The sequence below is a fragment of the Alligator sinensis genome, unplaced genomic scaffold (genome assembly GCF_000455745.1).
Source record: "Alligator sinensis unplaced genomic scaffold, ASM45574v1 scaffold572_1, whole genome shotgun sequence".
Classification (NCBI taxonomy): Eukaryota; Metazoa; Chordata; order Crocodylia; family Alligatoridae; genus Alligator; species Alligator sinensis.
In genome coordinates this window covers 1165134-1174089 of record NW_005842288.1, presented here as the reverse complement: position 1 = coordinate 1174089, position 8956 = coordinate 1165134, and positions in this window count along the sequence as shown.

Sequence of the window (8956 nt, the reverse complement as noted above, 5' to 3'; positions counted from 1 at the left end):
TTTTGTTACATCATTTAAACTACTGAAGCTGCTCTAGAGCTGCTGAGGGAAGACTTCAGCTCCCCCTATCAAATTTATCTTTTTGCAGACATTACAGATAACAGTGGATCCAGAAGGAAACTGCATTAACAGCATCACAGTTGCTAAGACTGTTGACATCATTCCAGTCATCTCTAGGATTCATTGTAAACAAGGATGCCTGGTGGGGATCCAGCTGTAAAGTGAACATCTGCACTGAAGCCAGAGCATGGGTGGCCAACTTCATTAGTATAGACTGTTGCCTTTCCCATACTTGCCACCCACACATTGACGGTAAACAATAAATAGCTACACTGTGCTCAGCTTTATAGTGTATGTACACTCGACATATTCATACAAACACACACTATATCAACAACTATATTATCATCTGCCTAGCAGTGGGCAGTACTGCAGTGAAGTATCCCCCAAAAGTAAAAGACGTGGGGCTTTTTAGAAAGGCAGCTGTCATTTGTGTCCTTGTTTGGATGTTAGCTGAATGGCAGACAAAGAAGTTTAGAATGAATTCAACAGACTCTTTGAAACAAGCATTTTTTTCAACCATTTGAAACTGCTTGATGCTGTTCCATCAGCTCCCTTGAGATCTTCTTTGTGACTCAAGATTTCAAGGAAAATAAGTCCAACTGAAGGAATCTAGAAACTCTCATGTTTCTGCTAATTTGACACTGTTTTTGATTTGCCTCAACTGAGGTTGCTCATCAGGTTTTCTGTGAACTCAGTGATGGCAACCTGCTCAAAAACTCAAAATGCTAATAGCTCCATCCCCCACCTGCATGGCTGCAGAATCACAAAATCTATCTGCAGTGTGCATGCAACCTGCTTCTGCTTAGCAGCCAAAAAATATTAGGAAGAAAAAAAAGTAAATAATTTACCTGTCTATGTCCTGTTTGCAGTTTCAGTATTTCACACATAGCAGTTGAAGGTAAGACAATGAACTAGTCATGGGAGCAGAGACCAGGACTCTCTTCCCTCAGACAAATGTCCTAATCATGAGTCATATGACAAGTTTTCTCTCTCTCTCTGGCTTAAAGAAACTTGAATGCTTTGCAACACAGCCAATACTTGAAAGGTGTCCTTGACCCCAGCTCCTTATGCAAAATAGCCTGGAGCATAGTGATTAGAGCACTAGAGTGCAAGATAGGAGTTTAAATTTGTTCAGTCTGAGAAAGGGATTGAACTGGAATCTCCCCTGTCTAGATGTGCACTCCAACTATAGGACTAGCGTATAAAGCAGATACTCTTCTTTCTGCAGCCATAGTTTAAAAATAGGACTCTCTCTTCCAGGGAGAGCTCCAGACTGCAGCTGCCAACTTGACAGAGGTGACCCTGCTGTTTATGGGAGGTACCTACACCTTAGAGGCACTTCCCTGATCTCAGCTTCTCCTATTAGCTAGCTGGAGGTGGCTCCTTGCTCAGTGATCTGGCTGGCTTGGATCCTGGTCTGAGCCTGTCCTGTAGTGGAAGTCAGGACACCTAACCCTGGGGTCAAATCTGGAGTTCATGTGCCTACAAGTGTGGGACCTACCTTGCAGGCACCTAAATCTGTTACTGGATCCAGCATCAGCTCCTAAAGCACTTAGCACAGCAGAGTCTCAAACCCAAGCCCAAGTGACATCCATAGATACTAGTATACTACAAAGAGCAGCTTCCTTTTGCAATGAGGCATTATATTTGGTAAGACAAAAAATGTTGATCTTTCCATTGCCTCCAACACCATTCCCCACCCATTCCCTCCCCTCCCTAACCTTCCAGCAAGCTGAAAAATTAGTTATTCATACAACTACATTTTTTGGCCCTTCCCTCCAGACTCACTGCTTGCCAAGCAGTTGCCTTCTCCTGTCCTAGTCTCTGACTTTCACACATGGAAACCTCTTGGTCTAGGTCTAATGTCTTTTAACAAAACCACATGGTCCTGAAAAGCCCTGAGTCTCAGCCCCCACCAGCTTCATTGAGGCTCCACAGCTAGATGGATGGGAGCTCTTCAACCCACATCATGCCCTTATGCCTGCAATTCCTGGCCAGCCAGCTCCAAATCTTTCAATAGAGAAGTGTCATTCCAAGTATCTGCACACCAGAGGCCTCTAATGAGTAAGGTACTGTGGCTTTTTGCCATAGTGATAGCCACTCATGTTATTAGGGAAGCCAAATCTATATTTCATTGTATATGATCACATTTTCATCTTGAGTGTGTGCTTCCTGTTGGAAAAGATGGTCGAGGTCTTGATAAAAGGGTACTGCAATACAGTGCCTTAGAGTAACAGCAGAGTTCATTAGCTTGGGCACCAGATAACTGCAAAAGCAAGAAAGCATTTGCAGCTGCATGTCAGCACTTAATGTCAGCTTAATGTTTTTAAAACTCAAATATGAGCTCCCTACCTGTGGAAAGTTGGGGCTAAAAATATAATAGCTACTCTGTTCTTTGTATTAAAGTAGTAGTAAACACAGCCTTTCTACTACAGAGCAGTAAAAATAGAGCAAACACAATGCACAGCCTTACACACTTGTAAGTCACTCCACTCTGTGATAATGTTACCGTTTTGACAATGATAAGTAACTATACACAAGTATAAGTTACAAAGGTGCTTGTTTCCACCCCAATTTCCACCTGGGGTAGCCATTTGTTCAACACACAGTTTCTTCACCACCTAGTTGATAGGTGCTATAACAGGGCTCCTACAGACTTGCAGCAAGGCTGCTCTGACATGCTGCAAATCCAGAGCATCAGAGCAGACTTGATTAATTGAGTCTGCTAGAGTGCAGAAATTAATGCACTCCAACAGCTGCCAGTGTCACATGTATCAGTGTCCCTGCACTGGAAAATGGCAGTGGGGCACTTTGAACTCAAGCTGGTTTGATGAGTTTTAGTTCAGTGCCCCACCGGCATTTTTCAACTAGGGGCCACTGATACATGTGACTCTCAGATGCTTTTAATTAGCATAGCTCACTAATTAAAGCACCCCCCTGCACACACACACACACACACACATATGCACGCACCTCCCAGAGCTTGTCTATAAACACCCACAGTGCCTATGGCAGGCAGCTAGCTTGGTTGCATGTCCACTCCTTACTAGAGTAAAAGCTAGGATAGATTACTCCTTGTGTTGAATTAATACAGCCTCCATCATGTTTGTCACCCACAAACATCCTTGCCTGTTGCATATTCTTCTGCAAGTTTTGCTGTCTGTTAGCTACTCTCTCTCTCTCCCCTTATTCCACACCCCTCCAGACTGTTTGTAGATCTAGCTAAAAACATTAACTTAGGTATGGAAACATTAACTCAGGTGATAAAAATAACTCAATGAACTGTTGGATGCACTGTCAAGATGCTCAAAAAGACTAATTTTGTTTTCTGAATAAGAGATTTGCATTTCATTCTAGTGACCACAGAAGTAAGGGAAAACATCTTTATTTTTTGCCTAGTTTGTTGCTTCTTTTATTCTTAATATATAATATAGCAAATGAATACACATTCCAATAGTTATACTTGTTTTTGCTTTGATCATAAACTGAATAATATAGCCTTAGGCTTCTAGTGTATTCATAATGCTTCTAGTTACTTTTTAACTGGGGAAAAATGTGCGTTGTGTTACATGTCATGATGCACCTCATCATATGTACCCCCCTTTTCAAATCTGCCCATGTATGGGAAAATGTAATTTGTTGTTGGTCTAGGCCACCGTAAGTTGCTACTCACCGGAAGGAAGAGGAGGAAGCAGGGCAGACTACCTCTGTAGTAATTCTGTTCATCCATTAGGACTCGATTGGTCACAATGATCACTCTGGGCCGGCATGCCTGTGAAAGCTGTAAATGTAAGAAGTATATACAACTGTGTAATTGAAAAATCAAGACCAGGTTTGAGGCTGCATGTTTGCACTCTCTATCTTTTCTTTTGCTTCATGATCCTTAAACTCAAGTATTAGCTTCCTCCCTGTGGAAAAGCAGGTACCAGAGTAAGATTGGCTTATGAAAACATCAGAAAACTAGCAACCACTGAGCAGGAAATACATTTACCAGTTGTGAAAAACTGTCTGACACAGAAGAGGATGTTTGTTTGAAAAAGCACATCTTGGGTTGTTATCTTCTTGAGCTTTGGATACTACAGAAAAGCTAGTGACTGGGTTTGCAGCCTTACCATTGGATAACATCCATTTAAACAAGGCCTTGCAATAATATCTTCATTATTAAGTGATGGGAAACTAGAAGGGAATGTTTCTATTTTTTTCCTTGTATCCATTTGTGTTTTGCTTTTACCTAATCATTACAGCTCCTCAATTCAATTTGCAGAAGAATTAATGTGATCGCAACAGAGTAAATCTGATTCATTGACTTAGTCTGGTGATACATTTTATTTCCATGGCCTGTTTTTGGAGGACCTGAGCTTCCATGTTTGAAAAATTAAAAAAATTACATGCTTATTTCTGCAACAGTTTTCTGGTTGATTTCCTGTTCTTGGTCATATCTCTGTTCCAATATTAGTCTTCTTTTTCATTGTTAAACACGAGTGGCAAAGATTTGGGGTTACATTTGCCCACTGCATTGCTGCTTATGTTTCCATTATACTTTTATCACTAGAAGCCCTGGCACTTTGCTATGCTGCATGCAAATAATGTTGCCAGATGCATTTTCTAATTGCTAATTTATATCTGAACAGGAAATCAGATCTGCACCTGGTAACTGACATAACTGGTTTTGGGGTTTCTTCTTATTCATTCTATTCCTCATGCAATACTGCAAACCATTCTTTTTACTATTTTTTTTAACCTTGTCATTCACAGACCCTGGTTTATATTTTAATGCAGGGGTGGCCAATCCATAGCATGCATGCCAAAAGAAACAGAACAGCTGCTACGTGTAACATGCAAGTCTAGGTGTTCAGTACAGGAAGGCAATGCAGTGGAGGTAGAGGGGCTTGAGACTGAATTTGTGGAACTGAGTGCAGGGCAGGATGCTGCTGCAAGAAGAGGTGTTAGGTGTCACTGCCAGAAGCCAGGTTAACCCTTCCTGGGCCCTGCAGCCATCTCCGAATTCAAGGCTTTACATCATCACTCACCAGGTGGTGGTTGCAGGGCCAGGAAAGGGTTAACTTGGCTTTTGGTGGTGACCTCTCTCTCACAGCGGTATCCTGCCCCTGCTCCACCCTGCACTGCCAAAGGCTTGTGCCACTCCCTCTCCTACACACTTGCATTCTGGTGTCCCAGGGCACAAACTCTATCAGGTATGTCTCTGAAGGGTGCCTACCACAAAGAGGTCCCAATTTTTGGGACTTTGGCAATACTGTGGCTTTCAGTATGATTGTTATTAAAATGCAGTAAACCATGAACCTGAAGCAATACCGCAAGGCCCAAAGCCAAAGCCTGATGGATGAGGTCTTGCCAAATCAGAACCTAAACAAAGCCAGTTACTAATTTAAATCAAATGTAATCATACGGAGTCAGTCTTTTGGATAGCCCAGGAAGAATAGCTAGTTTTCTGATATTTACACAATACATACTTCTGTTTGGCTTTCTGGTCTTTTGGTGTTAGGTGACCTGCAAATATAAATGACAATCGTGACTTACAGTCTAAATACACAATTGTATCGTGTTCTATTATGTTTGTTTGGGGGTTTTTTCTAGTAACAGCACCCTCTGATGGAGAATTCAACAAAAAACAGCAGCAATTATATGAAAATGAATTAAATGGTTTGACATGCCTAGCTGACCAAAGTTTACATTCCTGTTTTCCTTCTTGGAGTTGAATTTAATGCTCTGGCTTTTGGGGCGTTCCACTGCAAGCAAAACAAATGGACAGAAGCCAGAGTGTACGTGACCAATTTAATCATGCTGTCTGCTCTTCACTCTGCCATTCAAAATGTTTTTCCAAAGAGCAGAAAGGACAAAAGGCACGCTGTGCTTCATATTAGAAAACCTTTATTTTAGCAATAGATCTGTAAGCATTTGTACTGTCACCCTTGTAGCAGTTGACAGATATATTGCAATCAAATATGCCTTGAGAGCAAAATACTTGCATCCCTTTTAATGTCTGCTCTGTAGGTGTCTTTGGATATTAACAATAAGTCATATTTATACAGGTTTGCTTATGGAATACCAAAATCAATGTCAAGTATTTTGCTTTCAGAAGGGCTCTTTATATCATCCCCAAGAAACTTTACAACCAAGGGGTTTGGGTTTTTTTACATCATTAATCATTATGAGATTTGTTTCATATAGATCATTAAGAAATTCATGAAAAGAAAGAACAGAGTCATGTGATGAAAAGTTAAGCCAGAAAGCTACCTATATTGTTTCTGTAAATCTGATCATGTTTATTATATGTTTTTTGCCTGTTAATACTGGGTATGTTGTCAAATTTATAATGGACACAACCAATGCCAGTTGTTCATCAATACAACATGTCCACACTTTTGTGCACCTGACCTCACTTCTAGCAACCACAAACTACTGCTTGGATGTCATTTGCTGTTACTTTGTAACCAAAGAACTTCAAGATGCTTGCTTATTCCTCTGTTTCACACTGCTGAGGTCAAGGACAGTTCAAGGGCAAGACATCATATTAGACCCACAATAAATGCTACTCTAAAATAGTTGCACCATACAACCGCCTGGACATATTACACCTTTAAACTGGTGTGAACAAAACTTATTGGGATAAGAAACAAAAAAAGCAGATAGACAACATTGTTCTCTTTTGTATGGTATCAGATATCAACTTCCAAATCTATGAGCTACTATTTGGTATTATTGCTCAATGTGTGCATTCCATCTACCCCATCTGGGTATTTATAAAGATTGCATCAGATTTTCAATAGAAAAAATAAGCCCCCTGCACTGATTTACTTACTCACATCCACTGCAGAATTTCACTGTCAAAAATCATGGGTAAACCTATCCTAGGATAATGATCAGCCCCACCATTTACCCCAAACAACTTTTTACTCAAGGTGTGGGCCTAAAACAAAAAAAGAGCATTGTTTTGCAGTGTGTGTGTGTATATATATATATATATAAACAGGTTTCACTTTACCTTCAAGGACAGGCAGGGCAGCAATTGCCAAACAAATGGCAGAAATCCTTCAAGGATTATCAGCTCAAAATAGGAAAAAATAAAAGGCAGATGTTTTACCTATGGACAGAGGACAATTTGAAGCAAAACAAGCAATATATGCAAAAACCACTGTACGCCTCATGTCTGGGTGTGACTGGGTGTTGATGCATTCTATTAACACCATATGCCTGAGCACATATGGATCATGCAAGTATCCCATGAGCAGTTGTTCCTGAGCAGCAGATAGTTCAGGGGCCCCAGTTACAGAAAATATTTTAAAAGTCACAAGAAACTAGGTCTTTGGAAGCCAATGACCATCTGACTGTTACTAGGCTGCTGCGCTTCCTGGGTGAATCCATCGAGGACCAGCCATCTGAGCGGATGACCCCTGACAGGACTCAAGACTGTTCTATGTGGTGAGAAGTTGCTATTGAATTCAGAATACCTTAATCTATCCATTGTAGTTAGAAGTACACTTACAATAAAATTGCCACTTGAATCGAACTGGACAGGTGTGCTGTGTCTTAGTAAAATTTGGAAGGTGTCCCACCTCCTCCTCAGCTCCCAAATTGTCAGGTAACAAAGGCAAATAAGCTTTCACCTGCTCCATCACAACCTGGGGAGGTGATGCAATAGCAACTTACTCCCTGCAGCTACCTTAACAGACCATCATGTCCACTCCAGATCCTGCTGGTATTCCCACTGCTGTGCAAAACTGAACTCATTTACAACAATGTAATCTGCATGTGCCCAGACCCTAAACTTGCTGCATGTAGAGGCATGTCAAACTGCCAAGCTCTGCTTCATAAAAATATGCTTGAGTAACAAGAATTTCTAGGATGCAAACACCCCTCTTTCCCGCATTCAAGTTAGACATGAAAATACTTGTAAAAAATGTTACTTTCTTGTGAATGGTAAATTAATGATTTTTCAATATTTCTGTCATCTATCATATTTTTGCATTTCCATTCTGAATACAAAGAACAGGAAACAAATTACTTTTAATGCATAAATGACTAAGAGGATGTTAGATTATAGAACTTCCATGAAAATATACATTTAACTATATACTGCTACATGTTATCTCATCCATCAAATAGTATACAAGAAACATCACAACTACTCATTCTTAACATATAACAGAGATTCTGAGTAGATGTTCTGATTTTGATACATAACATGTTATAATGGCAATAAAAATGTCTCATGAAAAGTTATATGAGAAACATTATAAAAGAGTGTGCATGCTTTATTTGGTGAGAATAATGGACTATGATGATAAATTACTGGAGTTCAATACCTGTCCTCACATTCAATGAAACCTTAACTCCATGAGTTGTCCCACTGAAGCCTAACCAGCTATAAAGTAAGCTGAGAAGTTATTCCATGTGAATGAACTTGCTAGTATCTGGCTCATAACCAATGGTTGGTGGCTATTTAGCAGTAGAATAGGAAGACATATGAAACCAGGAAATTCTATGAAATGTTGGGTCTTGAATATTTACATGTTGAAATGAAGCTGAGTAAAAGGCTGACTGAGTGAATAAATGAAGGCATGGGAACCCTTCCTGAACTCCAACCTGCTTCACAAGTGTGCAGACATGAGGAATGGGTGGACTATTAGAAGGGAACATGCCTTCCACAATTAGGGAGCATCCCTTCCACAATTCCCCTGTTGTGGGAGTGGGGGCAATCATCTGCAAATTACTCCTTAGTTATTGCAGCAGTCTAATCAGGAGATCAGGTCCTATGTCCCTGCTGAAAGTGGCTGTGTATGAAGTTGATTTTACCTCTTTAAGCACAATAATCTAAAACAAGAACATATCAGCATCCACTTCTGAAGGCCAGTCAGACATCAGTCCCCCAAGT